General features: G+C 36.5%; 1 protein-coding gene and 1 long non-coding RNA gene across 3 annotated transcripts in view; both read right to left on the bottom strand.

Annotated features, from left to right (window-relative positions):
* Positions 1 to 334, bottom strand: part of poc1a (POC1 centriolar protein A) — a 256921-nt gene extending 256587 nt beyond the window's left edge. For both annotated transcript variants that reach the window (XM_053227020.1, XM_053227019.1), the window contains exon 1: positions 1 to 334. This exon is cut by the window's left edge and continues 126 nt beyond it. The gene's annotated coding sequence lies outside the window, so the exon portion shown is untranslated.
* A 576-nt stretch (positions 335 to 910) lies between these two features.
* On the bottom strand, positions 911 to 16529 carry LOC128317086 (uncharacterized). The gene is made up of 3 exons (XR_008300571.1): positions 16437 to 16529; positions 2781 to 2867; positions 911 to 1536 (listed from the first exon to the last, which is right to left on the bottom strand). It is a non-coding gene; the product is annotated as an uncharacterized LOC128317086 (long non-coding RNA).
* Positions 16530 to 17500: the final 971 nt, after the last annotated feature.

The raw sequence follows: 17500 nt of genomic DNA, 5'->3' as shown, positions 1-17500 counted from the left end.
ATGACGTCACACTACCTGCTCATTACTGTCACCTGAGCTAGCCACGGTTAGCAAACCGGCTAATCTCTTAGCTACTATTATCCAAACTGATAAACTTCTCCAAACTCATTTATTTAAGAAGTAAAAATATAAAATAACGATTAAAAAATGATACGGACTGATTTTCTCCAATTACAGTTAAAGTTATACTAAATTAAGCTATGCTATGCTAAGCTAAGCTATGCTAGCTCCGTTGCTAAGGTGCTAAAAACAACCACAACAAACCGTTTCATTTTACGCGCGCCGTATACCGCTTAGCAAACCCCGCCCACTGCGCAATACGTAACCGGAAGTGTCGTTCTTCTTCGTTGATGACTTCGTGGAAGCGTGCACCGCCCCCTACAGGACAATCGTGTAATTACAAGTTAAAAAAAAGCGCGTTATAATATATTATTATAAATATTATTTTCTTCATATTAACATCTATAAGGTGGATAATGTCATAAGAAATATTAAAACCAGCGTGTTAGTGTTCACATGATACAAGAAAGTTCTGTTATTATCCATTATAACCTACTGTATGTTATTTATTGTTTTTAATTATGAAGATCTCAGTGATAGAGTCTTAGTGCAGTGCTGATGTTTTATATTTTACAGTAAAATATTTCATAACCTCATCAGTGAAGGCTTCATTCACAGATTGCATTAAATTTAAAATTAAAATAAAAAACTTAAAAAGGAAAAAAATTTATTATTTTGCTCAGTGTTCACTTGTAACAATGAAAATAACACAGAGACAGGGTCATCTGTTTAATTTATTTTATTTCTATATAAAAAACTAGCATTCAATAAAACATTCAATAAAAAAATTAAAGTTAAAATCATTTCCAAAAAGAAAAAAAAGGGGGAAAAATAAATAAAATTAAATTAATAAATAAAAAATCAGATTGCTGGTTCAGACACTAGGTGGCGTCAAGGAACTACTTTTTTCTTTTTAATTAGTTTTTAAATTTCTTCAAACTGATCATTTGGTCCCATTGTACTGCTAATATACTGTAACAGATATTATGTGTGTGTTAAATTCACACATTCTCATAAATTCTTTTGCTTTAGTTATATTTTATGATTTAAAAAAAATCAAACAAGTGAAACAGCTAGCTGGAGTAGAGAAGAAAAAAAACTGCTGACTGATCATGAGAAATAAAAATGTACTCATGGGCCATGAATCTGTTTTTCTTTATCTTTCTTATCTTTAGATTTTTTCACCGAATACACACCCTGTAGTTTGCTGTCATTGCAATAAACAATGCAAATAATCAATAAAGCACATTAATCATCTGTTACTCATCTATTACACACAATTTACTAACAATTTATCTCTAAGTCATTACAGTAATGAAAAAGATTTTATTACTTGTCATGAACACATAGAAATCACTAAGTGTAAATAATAATTAAAAAAACACACAAGAAAGCTGCATATTGTTCTCTTTAAAGCTCCTTAAATGCTTCACACTCAGGTCTTGTGATTTTCCTCTTCAGGGTCAAAATCAGGGACTGAGAGAGAAAAAAAAGCTTCTGAAAGTTCAAAGTGGAAACTGTGGTGTTTGTGGAGAAATGAGAAAATGAACTCTTTCTTCTCTGAACAATAACGCAACAGTGTACAGTGGGTGCGTCCCAAACCACACACCAAGCTTAATTTACAGACAGCAGTGCATTGTGGGTATTCTGTATGTGAGGATTAGGGTGTAATGTCACACAGATGATCTGTTGTCAGTTTCATTGGGAAGTTTACATCCTGTTTCTTAAAGCAGACTGTATAAGGAAAGTGCTGAATGAGAACAAGGGCCTAAAAGTGCTTCTAGGAAATTCACACACACACGCACACACACACACACACACACACACACACACACACACATGAACCTTCACACACACACATGAACATTCACACACTCTCAGCTCACCTCTGGCCTCGAACCTTCAAAAAAAAGTGTGTTTATTCTGCGGTGTTAATATTAAACTCATAGGCAGTGGATCTTTATCTGAACCTTCACCTTCATCTTATCTCATCAAGGCAACACCATCGACATCACTGCAGAGACAAACTCTCCTCCCACTCTCCTCCCTCAGCCCACCTCGAGTTTCACAGCAACACCGGAACTAAACAATTATTATTACGAAATAATTACTGACAGTAGCGCAGCTGCAAATCACCGGTTTATATTAATGCACTCGTTTTAATACGGTATTGTTTCTATAGCAACAGCTCATTCACAGGGACGTGTACAGCAAACGCTCTGATCTGTAAGGAGACGTTTATGTAACATGTATGGAAGGAGTCTCCAGTGTCAGCGCTTTGTAACAGTCAGAGGTAAAGCTGTAACTGTAAGTTTTCCGACATCTTCAGGACAGAGGAGTTTACGCTTCTTTGTGGTTTCTCAGTAACATGCGGAACAAGCTGCGTGGTTTTTTTTTTGTCTTATTAACTTTAGGAGAGAGAATAAAGAGAGGCTGGTGAGGGAGCGACTGTTTATAGCTGCTATAACGTAAGTGACAACAGGAACTAACTCGTTAAATGTAACTATAAACGGATAAAAAAGTATGACGTGTCATTTTTTAATAAATAAAAAATTGTGATCGTTGGTAAGTTGCTGTGGAGTAAGAAGAATAACACACTTCAGAATGTGCTGTTATAGGAAAATAATCAACTTCAGGGTGGTAACAGTAACTCTGCTTCATCACACTCAGTATTTTACTCTCACACACACACACACACACACACAGTGTTTATTACTTACTTAATGAACACCTTTCAGCCAGTCAGAACCCAGAATTCTGCAGCATTGTGGTGTAAAGAGATTCAAGCAAAATCTGTAAAAACAGTCCTGGAGACATTATGACACAATAAATTTCAATTCAGTTTAATTTTATTTATAGAATAACACAATAATAATAATAATAAAGAATTTCGCTTGCGTGAGTTTAACCCAACACACGCTCCAAGCAAAACAATTAGCGGAATTGTTATCAGCTCCCATCTTTCCATTGTTTCACATTTCCTTAAACATCTGTGCCAGAGTATACACAACAAAAACCTTTCTCACTCTAATTCAGAAAAAATCTGGACCTAAACGTGCTAGTGTGTGTGTTAGAAGAGCTCCTGCAAGACTTAATGCTAACACGTACGCTAATACTCGTTAAAATATTTAAAAAAAAACCATAAGATTTGGGAAAGCATACACAGAAACTGAATCAGCAGATGCTAATGAAGAAAACACCTTTACTCTGCACTAGCTAGCGCCACAGCCAGCTAGCTAATCAGCTAGTTAGTCAGCAGCTAGCGTATGAGATTAGCACTGTGCGCACCTAAACACACACACACACACATACACACACACACATACACACACTGTTAAATCCAGACTGAGCTCTAGCGCGATGTTAACTCATATTTTTGCTAACGTATGGTAACGTTACTGACATTGTTCGAACACACAACATTCAAGGGCTTAACGTTGTCTAAATGCTGTTGTTAGGCAACTGGAAAATATGGCCGCCAAGCCCAATCTAGCCGTGAGTAAGGTTAGCAATTTTTGCTAGCTAGCGTGTGAATGTTAACGAGTGAGAGCGGAAATGAGATGGAAACATCCGGAACATCAACATTTACCTCACATTAGTACGAAAACTGACTACAAATACACTTAGCGTCAACCGCTAATCAAAATAACATCATATCCTTCATTGTGAAAAATGCTGAGTCACGACTCAACCCAATCATTTTAGCTAACTTAACACTTTATTTCATCACAAACTCGTCTGAACGTTAATGAAATCGAGCTTTTGGCATGCGAAGGCAAAAACACACCACACTCAAGCTGTTTGAACACTGTTGCTAGGCAACGGAACAATATGGCTGCCAAGAACAAACCAGCTAGGACTGAAGTGAGCAATTTAGCTAACTAGCATGTGAACACTGAGAGAGTGAGAGGGGAAGCGAGACAGAAACTTCCAGAACATTTACATTTACCTCAGAAGTGTTTTAGTAAGAAAAGACTCCACAGGATTAACATGACAGTGCAATTATTATTCCTTAGCATCCAGTGGGAATCCATGTTCGTTGTGTTAGCATTGGATGCTAAGTAATAATAATTGCACTGTCATTTTAATGACATTCATAAACATGAATTAAAAATGTAGCATTAGCAACCATTTCTCAGTGCTAAAAACAGTCATATGCAGTGCATTATGGGTAATAGACCATACCTAAACACACACAAAAGCAACAAAAGATAAAAACCCATACGAGGAAGATAGATAAAAACATTTTTGATAAATATTTCCTTCATAACTGTAAGTCAAAACTAAATAAAGGCGTGTTGAGGTGATGATTGACAGCAGCGCTATCGTTTACTGTAAATGAACGAAGAACAGGATGTAGAAAGACTGAAACCTCCTGATTTAACTTCCTCGTACTGTGTTGAATATTCAACCACAAAACCCTCACGTGGTTCTCACTGATGCTGACTGTAACACACTGAGCCTGAAATGTTTAAGAGTAAAAATATTAAATAATATAAACACAGCTGTGCTAACACTCGTTACCACGTTACTCACAGGGAATTTCCCAAAGAGCTGAAGGACAGCAGTCGTGTCAGATGTCTTTAAAAAAGTCCCATTGAAAGAGCATGCAATGCTAAAAATTCTTTGATGTTACAACATTTATAAAATTTTATGATTACGTTTAAAAAGGATCATTTATTTTCTCATTTTTGTATTTATAAAGCATGATGTTTTCTGATTTTTTACAATTGTAAAATGATGTTTTTATTATACTTTTTTTGCTCATTTTTACATTTGTTGGTGTTAATTGTAAAGCGTGACATTTTTGTTGACGTTAAACGTAAAGTGTGATGTTTTTGTTGACGTTAAATATAAAGCGTGACGTTTTTGTTGTTGTTAAATGTAAAGTGTGAAGTTTTTGTTGTTGTTAAATGTAAAGCGTGACATTTTTGTTGTTTTTAAACGTAAAGTGTGATGTTTTCGTTGACGTTAAATGTAATGCGTGACGTTTTTGTTGTTGTTAAACGTAAAGTGTGACGTTTTTGTTGTTAAACGTAAAGAGTGACGTTTTTGTTGTTAAACGTAAAGAGTGACGTTTTTGTTGTTAAACGTAAAGAGTGACGTTTTTGTTGTTAAATGTAAAGCGTGACGTTTTTGTTGTTAAATGTAAAGCGTGACATTTTTGTTGTTTTTAAACGTAAAGTGTGATGTTTTCGTTGATGTTGTTTGCTCAGCCTCATGTTTTTCCTGCTCAGATTCCCACGAGTCCTGGACTCTGTCCTGATTTCATTTTAATTGCGTTTGTCCTGCGTGTTTGTCAGTAATTAGAGCTGAGGGCCAGTTTGGACTCGTTTAATTTCCAGATGGCAAACACAGGAGGCCGTAAACCAAACGTAAATACGCTTCACACGTAAAGTAGACCTTCAGCTTCAACTTTGGCCTGGTTTTGTGTGTTTTTCAGGTCTTAGACAAAATAATCCTGAATCCTCCACGTAACGTGGATTTTGAGTCAGTAGGTGAAACGATTTCACCACACAGCTGAATAAAGCCTCTTTATTTCTCTGAACAATGACTGACCCAGTTCTCCTTCTCTCCTGTTTCTACATGTTTTATTCAGGAAGGGTTTAAGGATATAAAATTACAGAAACTCCCACTTTCACAAAGATCCACCGATGTGATCTGTTCTGATTTATTCACCGTCTGGAACAATATAGAAAAAGAGAAATTGTATTGTAGAAGGCATTAAAGAGATTAAATAGACAAAATAATTGCAGTTTTCATGCCTTACACCTCACCTGGAGTTTAAATAATCAGTCGTTTGTCTTATAAACTTCTGTTTAATACATTTTTGGGAATAACTGACTGATGAAGCTGATTCCTATCTAACACCTGCGTATTTGAACAATGCGTTCATTTTCTCGCATTTAATATCTGAAATGATGAAATTCGTATGTCAGATCTTTCAGAAACAATCTTTCAGAGCTGAAGCTTATTAAAACAACTGTTTTTTTTTCTCAGATTGTTTTTTCGCCCTTCACCTCGTTCCTGCCGTAACGTGCCGTGAAGTGAAGTGACCTCGTCTGTATACGTGTGCTCTTCAAGGTTGAATAACTTGATAAAGAAAACGGGTTAACCTACACACCCTGTCTGAAAAAGCATGAGGAAAATGTGGGTTAGTCAAATTTTAAAGAAATTTTCCGGGTTTTAAACATAATAGTCAAATGTTTCTGAGTTTATCCTGGAGGATGTTTCCATGGAGAAGTGATAAATCTACATCAAAACACATTTATTTCATTATTATTTTCTTTTCTTTTCATACTTTAAGTAAATTGCGCTTTCACCAATAAACCAAAAAACATCATCAGCCGCGCCGAACTAATAACAGCTTTACGGCTGTTTTCTCTTATTAACTCTCACACTAGCTAGCATGCTAATAACTCTCAGTATGCAAACTAAAGCTAAAAAAAAATACAAACTATACAAAGCAGCAGATTTGTTAAGAATTTAGATCTGAAGCTGTTTGATGGTAAACATTTGCTTTATGACTTTATGACTTCTGATTATATCTGATTATAGAGGAATGTAGTGAGAAGGAAGTTAAAAGTATGAAGTGAAAGTAAAGGACAGATATTTCAAAAATGTTGATGTTCCAATTTTCATAAAGTTCATCAAGTGATTCTCTCACAGAAAAGGAAAGAAGAGAAGTTTTTCTTCAGAAAGGAAATGATGATGTTTTTAATAGTTTAAAGAGTCTCCGGTTTTGTCATTCAGGAAAAACCTCTTCGAGGAAAAACACTAACACGCCTGTGCAAATATTTACATGACCTCGCTTTTATAATCAGGGTTTTTTCACTTTATCTCCATGGAGCAGCGTAAATCTGTGAGGCCTCACATGTCGTAACGCAGAGACTGTTTGGAAACATCCTGAATTTTTGGAAGCGACACTGAATTCTTAAGCAAAAAAACAAACAAAAAAAAAAAACCAAACTCTCATTACAGTCCATTTATTTGAAATAAATATCCAGTTTGTTATTAAGTTTTGATCAATATAGCTATTATGCAATTATCTTAAATTAATTTATTACATATTATTAAATGAACTCACTGTCCACTTTATTAGGAACACCTGTAAACCTGCACATTCATGCAGTTATAAACTCACACAGATGCAGGTCAGGAGCTTCAGTTAACGTTCACATCAAAGATCAGAATGAAGAGAAAGTGTGATCTCTGGGACTTTAACCGTGGCCTGGATGTTGGTATCACATGGGCTGGTTTGAGTTTTTCAGAAACTGCTGATCTCCTGCTGGGATTTTCACACACAACAGTCTCTAGAGTTTACACAGAATGGTGTGAAATACAAAAACCATCCTGTGAGCGGAGGATCTGCAGCCTGAAACACCTTGTTGATGAGAGATCAGAGGAGAATGAGCAGACTGGTCTGAGCGGACAGGAAGTCTATAGTAACTCAATAATCACTCTTTACAACTGTGGTGAGCAGAAAAGCATCTCAGAACACACCAAAGCTTGAGGTGGATGAGCTACAGCAGCAGAAGACCACATGTCTTTCACGAATGCGTTTTTATAACACATGGTTAAAATTTACATGTTTTATGTTATAAGTTTATACTAAATGTGTTTATATAACTGTATTATGCCCGTGTGTGTGTGTGTGTTTTTCAGCCGTGTGTGTGTGTGTGTGTGTGTTTCAGCTGTGTGTGTGTTTTTCAGCCGTGTGTGTGTGTGTGTGTGTGTGTGTGTGTGTGTGTTTCAGCTGTGTGTGTGTGTTTCAGCCGTGTGTGTGTGTGTGTGTGTTTCAGCCGTGTGTGTGTGTGTGTGTTTCAGCTGTGTGTGTGTGTGTTTCTCGATGACGTAATCAGTGTGTAATTGTGTAGCGGATGAGCAGATGGGTGTGACGCGTTCTTTGTTTCACACACAAGAACATATGTGCACACACACACACACACACACATACACACACTGTTAAGTTTATAATCATTAATAAACAGCAGATTTACACACCTATTACCCATAATGCCTTTCACTTCACGTCTCGTTTTCAGACTCAGTTTAACTTTATTTCTTGACTTTTAATCTTCACTTCCTCTACAGCAGATTAATGCAGCGTGTAAATCTTTCTTTACTCCAGACTCACTTTTATTCAGTGACATTTTGACAACTTTAATGTTGAATAAACTGTTTCTTTTGTGCTGTAGATTTTAGAAATAAAACATAATTAATGCACTTTATTTTCATTCACTACTGGAAAGATTCCAGGATAAAACAATGTCGCTAAATTTATCTGCTGAAGTGAAGTTAAAAAGTCTTCATTCTTAAATGTGCTCAAGTGTTTAAAATTAAATAAATTCATTCTTTTAACTAAAATTATGACTTTTTTAAAAAAGAATTTGCACGAATTGTTTGTGTGTAAAGTTACAAACATTACACTGACGATCAGGATTATGGGCGGAGTCACGATCATGATTGTGGGCAGAGTTATGGGTGGAGTCAGCACTTCTATCTTCTATTATAACTTCATTAACATAAACATCCAACCACATCTCTCATTCTTTTGAAAGTGTATTTATTTTTTTCTTTTTTCTCGTGATAGTAAGTTTAATGTATGAAGAAAGATTAAAGTGAGTTTAATAAGTGAATTAAGCTGATTGTTTGGTATCTACACAAAGGGATATGGATTTGATTGGATGGTTACAATGATTAATTTTTTAATAATTAATTAATTTAAAAATGCAAAAAAGAAAAAATCTATTTATTGAATTTGTAGCTGAGGCAAAAAAAAGAGAAAGACTTATTTCAGTCCTGATTTACTTTGAGCATCTAAATGAAAATGTAAGAATTACTAAAATGTGTAAATTTTTGTTTTATTTCTTATGTAGTTTATGTATTTGAGTAAAAGTACAGATATAATTTTTTAGTAAATGAAAGTGAAATGCTTTTTATTTTAGAACCATGAAGAAGAAATCCAGGAGGAACTGCAGTGTAATTACTGTAATAATAAAGTTTCAGTGCAATTACTCGGTTGTTGTTTCACGTCGTTCGCTCGGCTGATGAAGGATTTCTGTACTGAACGTCTCGCCCTGAATTACGCCCTTAAGCTCAGGGTGTAGCGTTCAGTTATTCACCTTAAAGCTGATTATTCAGTAACCACAGTGAAGTAAATGCTAAACATGTAGATATGTGCTGACAAACATTTAAAATCTTTATTTTGTACAAACTTTGAAGTGGATTATTGTTTTTTTTTTACAGTCATTTCCCTCAGTTTAGAGCATTGTAAAGTCTGAATAAAAGCTGTTTCCTGGTTCTCTCTCTCTCTCACACACACATACACACACACGCCCGCACACACACACACACACACACACACACAAAACTTGGCCGACAACCCAATGGGAAAGAAGAGATTTCATCACACAGGCCTTTTGTGTGCGCAGATCCAGTCACGCAAACCACAGCAGCGTCCAAGTGTGTTTCATTACTGCATGACCTCAGAGTGAGAGAGAGAGAGAGGGAGAGAGAGAGAGAGAGTGTGTGTGTGTGTGTGTGTGTGTGTGTGAAACAGATAAAGAGTGTGTGTGTGTGTGAGACAGATAAAGAGTGTGTGTGTGTGTGAGACAGATAAAGAGTGGGTGTGTGTGTGAGTGTGTGTGTGTGTGTGTGTGTGAGAGAGAGAGAATATGTGTGTGTGTGTGTGAGAGAGAGAGAGAGAGAGAGAGAATATATGTGTGTGTGTGTGTGTGTGTGTGTGTGTGTGTGTGTGTGTGTGAGGAGCTAAAATTCCTTCCCAGAATAAAGAGTCAAGTTTTAACATGCAGTATAGACGCCTCTGAAAGTGTGGGCTGTGAGTTTCACTGTAACACACGTATTCACTGTATTCACTGTACTGTAATATATTCACTGTACTGTAATATATTCACTGTACTGTAATATATTCACTGTACTGTAGTATTCACTGTACTGTAGTATATTCACTGTACTGTAGTATATTCACTGTACTGTAATATATTCACTGTACTGTAATATATTCACTGTACTGTAGTATATTCACTGTACTGTAGTATTCACTGTACTGTAATATATTCACTGTAAGACACGTATTCACTGTACTGTAGTATATTCACTGTACTGTAATATATTCACTGTACTGTAGTATATTCACTGTACTGTAATATATTCACTGTACTGTAGTATTCACTGTACTGTAGTATATTCACTGTACTGTAATATATTCACTGTAAGACACGTATTCACTGTACTGTAATATATTCACTGTACTGTAATATATTCACTGTACTGTAATATATTCACTGTACTGTAGTATATTCACTGTACTGTAGTATATTCACTGTACTGTAATATATTCACTGTACTGTAATATATTCACTGTACTGTAGTATATTCACTGTACTGTAATATATTCACTGTACTGTAGTATATTCACTGTACTGTAATATATTCACTGTACTGTAGTATATTCACTGTACTGTAATATATTCACTGTACTGTAGTATATTCACTGTACTGTAATATATTCACTGTACTGTAGTATATTCACTGTACTGTAGTATTCACTGTACTGTAATATATTCACTGTACTGTAGTATTCACTGTACTGTAATATATTCACTGTACTGTAATATATTCACTGTACTGTAGTATTCACTGTACTGTAGTATATTCACTGTACTGTAATATATTCACTGTAAGACACGTATTCACTGTACTGTAGTATAGTCACTGTACTGTAATATATTCACTGTACTGTAGTATATTCACTGTACTGTAGTATATTCACTGTACTGTAATATATTCACTGTACTGTAATATATTCACTGTACTGTAGTATATTCACTGTACTGTAGTATATTCACTGTACTGTAATATATTCACTGTACTGTAATATATTCACTGTACTGTAATATATTCACTGTACTGTAGTATATTCACTGTACTGTAATATATTCACTGTACTGTAGTATATTCACTGTACTGTAGTATATTCACTGTACTGTAATATATTCACTGTACTGTATTATTCACTGTACTGTAATATATTCACTGTACTGTAATATATTCACTGTAAGACACGTATTCACTGTACTGTAGTATATTCACTGTACTGTAGTATTCACTGTACTGTAATATATTCACTGTACTGTAATATTCACTGTACTGTAATATATTCACTGTACTGTAATATTCACTGTACTGTAGTATATTCACTGTACTGTATTATTCACTGTACTGTAATATATTCACTGTACTGTATTATTCACTGTACTGTAATATATTCACTGTAAGACACGTATTCACTGTACTGTAGTATATTCACTGTACTGTAATATATTCACTGTACTGTAGTATATTCACTGTACTGTAGTATATTCACTGTACTGTAATATATTCACTGTACTGTAATATATTCACTGTACTGTATTATTCACTGTACTGTAATATATTCACTGTACTGTAGTATATTCACTGTACTGTAGTATTCACTGTACTGTAATATATTCACTGTACTGTAATATTCACTGTACTGTAATATATTCACTGTACTGTAATATTCACTGTACTGTAATATATTCACTGTACTGTATTATTCACTGTACTGTAATATATTCACTGTAAGACACGTATTCACTGTACTGTAGTATATTCACTGTACTGTAGTATATTCACTGTACTGTAATATATTCACTGTACTGTAGTATATTCACTGTACTGTAGTATATTCACTGTACTGTAATATATTCACTGTACTGTAGTATATTCACTGTACTGTAATATATTCACTGTACTGTAATATTCACTGTACTGTAGTATATTCACTGTACTGTAGTATATTCACTGTACTGTAATATATTCACTGTACTGTACTATATTCACTGTACTGTAGTATATTCACTGTACTGTAATATATTCACTGTACTGTACTATATTCACTGTACTGTAGTATATTCACTGTACTGTAATATATTCGCTGTACTGTACTATTCACTGTACTGTAGTATATTCACTGTACTGTAGTATATTCACTGTAAGACACGTATTCACTGTACTGTAGTATATTCACTGTACTGTAGTATTCACTGTACTGTACTATATTCACTGTACTGTACTATTCACTGTACTGTAATATATTCACTGTACTGTAGTATATTCACTGTACTGTATTATTCACTGTACTGTAGTATATTCACTGTACTGTAGTATATTCACTGTACTGTAATATATTCACTGTACTGTAGTATATTCACTGTACTGTACTATTCACTGTACTGTAATATATTCACTGTACTGTAGTATATTCACTGTACTGTATTATTCACTGTACTGTAGTATATTCACTGTACTGTAGTATATTCACTGTACTGTATTATTCACTGTACTGTAGTATATTCACTGTACTGTAGTATATTCACTGTACTGTAATATATTCACTGTACTGTAGTATATTCACTGTACTGTACTATTCACTGTACTGTAATATATTCACTGTACTGTAGTATATTCACTGTACTGTATTATTCACTGTACTGTAGTATATTCACTGTACTGTACTATTCACTGTACTGTAATATATTCACTGTACTGTAGTATATTCACTGTACTGTATTATTCACTGTACTGTAGTATATTCACTGTACTGTAGTATATTCACTGTACTGTAATATATTCACTGTACTGTAGTATATTCACTGTACTGTACTATTCACTGTACTGTAATATATTCACTGTACTGTAGTATATTCACTGTACTGTACTATTCACTGTACTGTAGTATATTCACTGTACTGTAGTATATTCACTGTACTGTACTATTCACTGTACTGTAGTATATTCACTGTACTGTATTATTCACTGTACTGTAGTATTCACTGTACTGTAGTATATTCACTGTACTGTAATATATTCACTGTACTGTAGTATATTCACTGTACTGTACTATTCACTGTACTGTAATATATTCACTGTACTGTAGTATATTCACTGTACTGTAGTATTCACTGTACTGTACTATATTCACTGTACTGTACTATTCACTGTACTGTAATATATTCACTGTACTGTAGTATATTCACTGTACTGTATTATTCACTGTACTGTAGTATATTCACTGTACTGTAGTATATTCACTGTACTGTAATATATTCACTGTACTGTAGTATATTCACTGTACTGTACTATTCACTGTACTGTAATATATTCACTGTACTGTAGTATATTCACTGTACTGTACTATTCACTGTACTGTAATATATTCACTGTACTGTAATATATTCACTGTACTGTACTATTCACTGTACTGTAATATATTCACTGTACTGTAGGATGTGAGGGTCAGATACAGCTGCTGCTGCACACCTCAGATTTTATTCAGTCTTTTGTTTTTCTTGTTTGTGACTTAAACCCAAAGTGTGTAAAGTTTTTCAGCTGAATTCAAACATCATCATCATATTCCCGAACCAGGCTGTGATGCTTCCCGTCAGGATGCTCTCCATGGTGCAGGTGTAAAAGGTGGTATAGACGCTGCTGCGCTTCTTCACCAGCACGTTAACATGGCAAGAGCATGACAGGTCCTGCGTGATGTGAACACCAACGTACCGGAAACCTGATCAGTGGAGCGTCGCAGTACACGTCCCTGTGAATGAGCTGTTGCTATAGAAACGATAACGTATCAGAGCGAGCGCATTAATATAAACCTGCGCTACTGTCAGAGCTGCTGTTCTAGAAAACTCATCAACACCTTCTGACCAATCAGAGTCCAGAACTCAGCAGCTGTTTAAGTCTGTACTATACAGTAGTAATATACTGTAATGTAAGTGTTTAGAGGAAACGGTCACATGAGTGTATGAGTGTGTGTGTGTGTGTGTGTGTGTGTGTGTTTAAAAGCAGAAATGTTGTTTAATGTGAGTCATATGGAGAGGGAAAAAAACCAGAATTATCACACTGAGAACTGCGAAAAAGAAAGAAAGAAAGATGTGTGTGTGATTCTTTTTGTTTCGTAACTGTGTGTGACGAGCTTTAGTGCACGTCTGTTCAACGTGTTTACGCTCCGCAGGAACGGGTTCCTCTGCGGTTCTGCGGATAGTTAGAGGTTGTTAGCTATCTGAAGGAGTGGTGATGTTCTCTGAGAGGGAACTCTGTGTTGTAGGATTGTACACAAAACCATTAGGGTTCTCCCTGAAGGATTAAATCAAAACATCACATGAACATGACCGCATAGAGACGACAACAACACACACACACACAAACACACACACACACACACACAGGTTAGGTAAACTGTTGTTCGTCTGTGTGAGGTGTCATTACTGAGAGACTAGAGGGAAAAAACATCATTTTACAGCATCTCAAACAACACACTGCCTGTCTGTCTGTCTGTCTTCCACTTTAGTGTTAACTGTTCAACACCCTTTAATGTACTTTATCTCTTCATCTCTTCATCTGTCTCTCTGTTTATCTGTCTGTGTATTATGGTCTGGATCTGTGAATTGGTTTACGCTCACAGCTAGTCTTTATTTCTGCCAGTCAGCCCTAAATTACCGACTTTTACATTTAGCCACACCCACAAAACTCCATAAAAGGCAAAGCTCACAGAGAGCTGAAAACTCTATTAAACGCCTCTTAAGAGCAGCATATGATACAATTTCCAGTAATGCAGCTCAGCCACTGCAGCATGTCGGCTACCATAGACACACAATAGCTCCTCCTTCTTTTACAGGGTGCCATTACTTTTGTCCTCATTGAACTGCTAGTCTTATTTGTCTTAATTTATGGATTTGTTTTGGAATTGCTTTCTTTCAAGTTATAATTATTCACTGAAATAAATAAGTGATTTAAAGTTGACAGTGAAATCCGTTGATAAAATCACAGGAACTCATCGATCCGAAGTCGAGGTTCAGCTGAGTGAATCTCTTTATTACGCAAATTTACAGAAAACCCTCGGAGAGAAACTTAGGATACGAACGATTTTCTCAACTAACTTGATTTTCATCAACACCATATTTCTGTGAACGCTCCTGAGAACAATTTACGAAGAACTTCGTCTCCTGATAGCTGAGGCCTGATGTGTGTGATGTAGTTTACTGCATGGTGCTGAAAGCTCTGTTACAGCGGAACTGTGTGTTTTTAACACTGACGTTTTAAAATCTAATCTATCTATATGTGTGCGCGTGCGTGTGTGTGTGTGTGTGTGTGTGTGTGTGTGTGCGTGTGTGCGTGCGTGCGTGCGTGTGTGTTAGAGCAGGAGAACACTGACGTGTGAGCTTCTCCAGGAGCTGGCGTAAGAACCTGTATGTTAGAATTTAAAAGCAGGATTTTTAGCTCTGAGCTCGTGTTTGAGTCGATTTTGTATCTCAGAAACCTCCTTATTTTCACTCCGTGTTTATCCTGAGAGGAAACGGTTTGTCTGTGACCTCGGAGATGTTGGGAAAATGTCTGCCTTTCTGTCGGGAAGAGAAGGAAATAAAACTCCCCCGTGTTTATTCTGCCTTTATGTGGTTGAACATCAGGATATGGTTTAACAGAGACAGACACAGTGACCTACATTTCTTTCCCTCTGTTCAGTACTGCAGTTTATTCACACACTCTGTCTCTAACCTTTTATTCTCATCAGGTTTTAATGTTTCTCACACCTCAACACACCTCAACACACACCTCAACACACACCTCAACACACCTCAACACACGCCTCAACACGCGCCTCAACACGCACCTCATCACGCGCCTCAACACGCGCCTCAACACACGCCTCAACTCACCTCAACACGCACCTCAACACGCACCTCAACACGCACCTCAACACGCACAACACGCACCTCAACACGCACCTCATCACACACCTCAACACGCACCTCAACTCGCCTCAACTCACCTCAACACGCACCTCAACACGCACCTCAACACGCACCTCAACTCACCTCAACACGCACCTCAACACGCACCTCAACACGCACCTCAACACGCACCTCAACACGCACCTCATCACGCACCTCAACACGCACCTCAACTCGCCTCAACACGCACCTCAACTCGCCTCATCACACACCTCAACTCGCCTCAACACGCCTCAACACGCACCTCAACACACCTCAACACACCCCTCAACTCGCCTCAACACGCCTCAACACACACCTCAACACGCGCCTCAACACGCACCTCAACACACCTCAACACGCGCCTCATCACGCGCCTCAACACGCACCTCAACTCACCTCAACACGCATCTCAAAACACCTCAAAACACCTCAAAACACCTCAGCTCGCCTCGGCTCACCTTAACACACCTCAAAAAACACCTCAAAACACCTTGACTCACCTCAACACGCCTCAACACACACTTCGACACACTTCGACACACTTCGACTCACCTCTTCTTTCGATCTGATGGTGAAAAGGCTGAGATTTTATTGTGGGAGGAAGAAAAAGGAAACAACATCCTGAATGAGTCTCTGATAAATCCATCTTGTGCATTTTTTTAGAAGAAACACAAGGGCTAAAAAGGGGTAATAAGGCACAGGTGTGTGTGTGTGTGTGTGTGTGTGTGTGTGTGTGTGTGTGTTAATTAATGGGAGGAGCCAATTAAGACAGTTTCATGTGACATTGGTGTGAATTTAGGTGGATGTGTTTAAAAAACAAACAAAAAAAAAGAATTTAAATAAGAGAGAACACGACTGATCAGAAATCTCTCACGGCATTTTCAGATTTTTAACAAAGTATTTTGAAGGTCAACGTTTTTTTTCTCTTTTGTAAACTGATTGAGAAAGAATGCAGAACACATGTTTAATTTCAATAACACTTCAGTAAAGTACTAAAGAATCTTCCAAAACACTACTTAAGTACCATAACAAGGTTCTATTACTTGAATATATTCCACCTCTGAGGAAGCTCTTAACGTAATCTAAGCCTAATAACACACCGATTAAAAACATCGAGAAGAAGCATTAGATTTTAGATAGAACACTGTGTACAAGCTTTAAAAAATTCAGAACCTTTAATGGGTTCTAAGGTTTTTCTTCTGGAGTACGCCGTAAAGGTTGCGTATGAACCCGACAGCAAGGTGTCTTCATATCAGAAAGAACTCGTGTAGAACCCTTTGGAGTTTTTGGAAGCCAATAAACACTTAATTATTGACAGACCTGTTTACGAACCCTGTCCTGCATCAGGTACCAGGACTACAGTTTAGCTAAAGAACATAACTATTAAGTCTACGTAGAACCCTACAACAGTGTTTTCCCATCAGAAAGTCTACCAGGACCAGGTAGAACCCTTTTTGAGAAGCAAAAATGGCACTAACTGTAATTACCCATTTAAAGAACCCTTGAAGAACCTTTTCTTTTAAAGAGTGTATGTATTAACTGCGTAACCATTATCAATCCACCATCATTATTTTTATTCTTAATATCTAGAACCTGCCAGAACATTTAGCTTCTTA

The sequence above is a fragment of the Pangasianodon hypophthalmus genome, chromosome 20 (genome assembly GCF_027358585.1).
Source record: "Pangasianodon hypophthalmus isolate fPanHyp1 chromosome 20, fPanHyp1.pri, whole genome shotgun sequence".
Classification (NCBI taxonomy): Eukaryota; Metazoa; Chordata; class Actinopteri; order Siluriformes; family Pangasiidae; genus Pangasianodon; species Pangasianodon hypophthalmus.
Note: the sequence above shows the minus strand (reverse complement) of the source record. Positions and strands in the feature narration are given on the sequence as shown.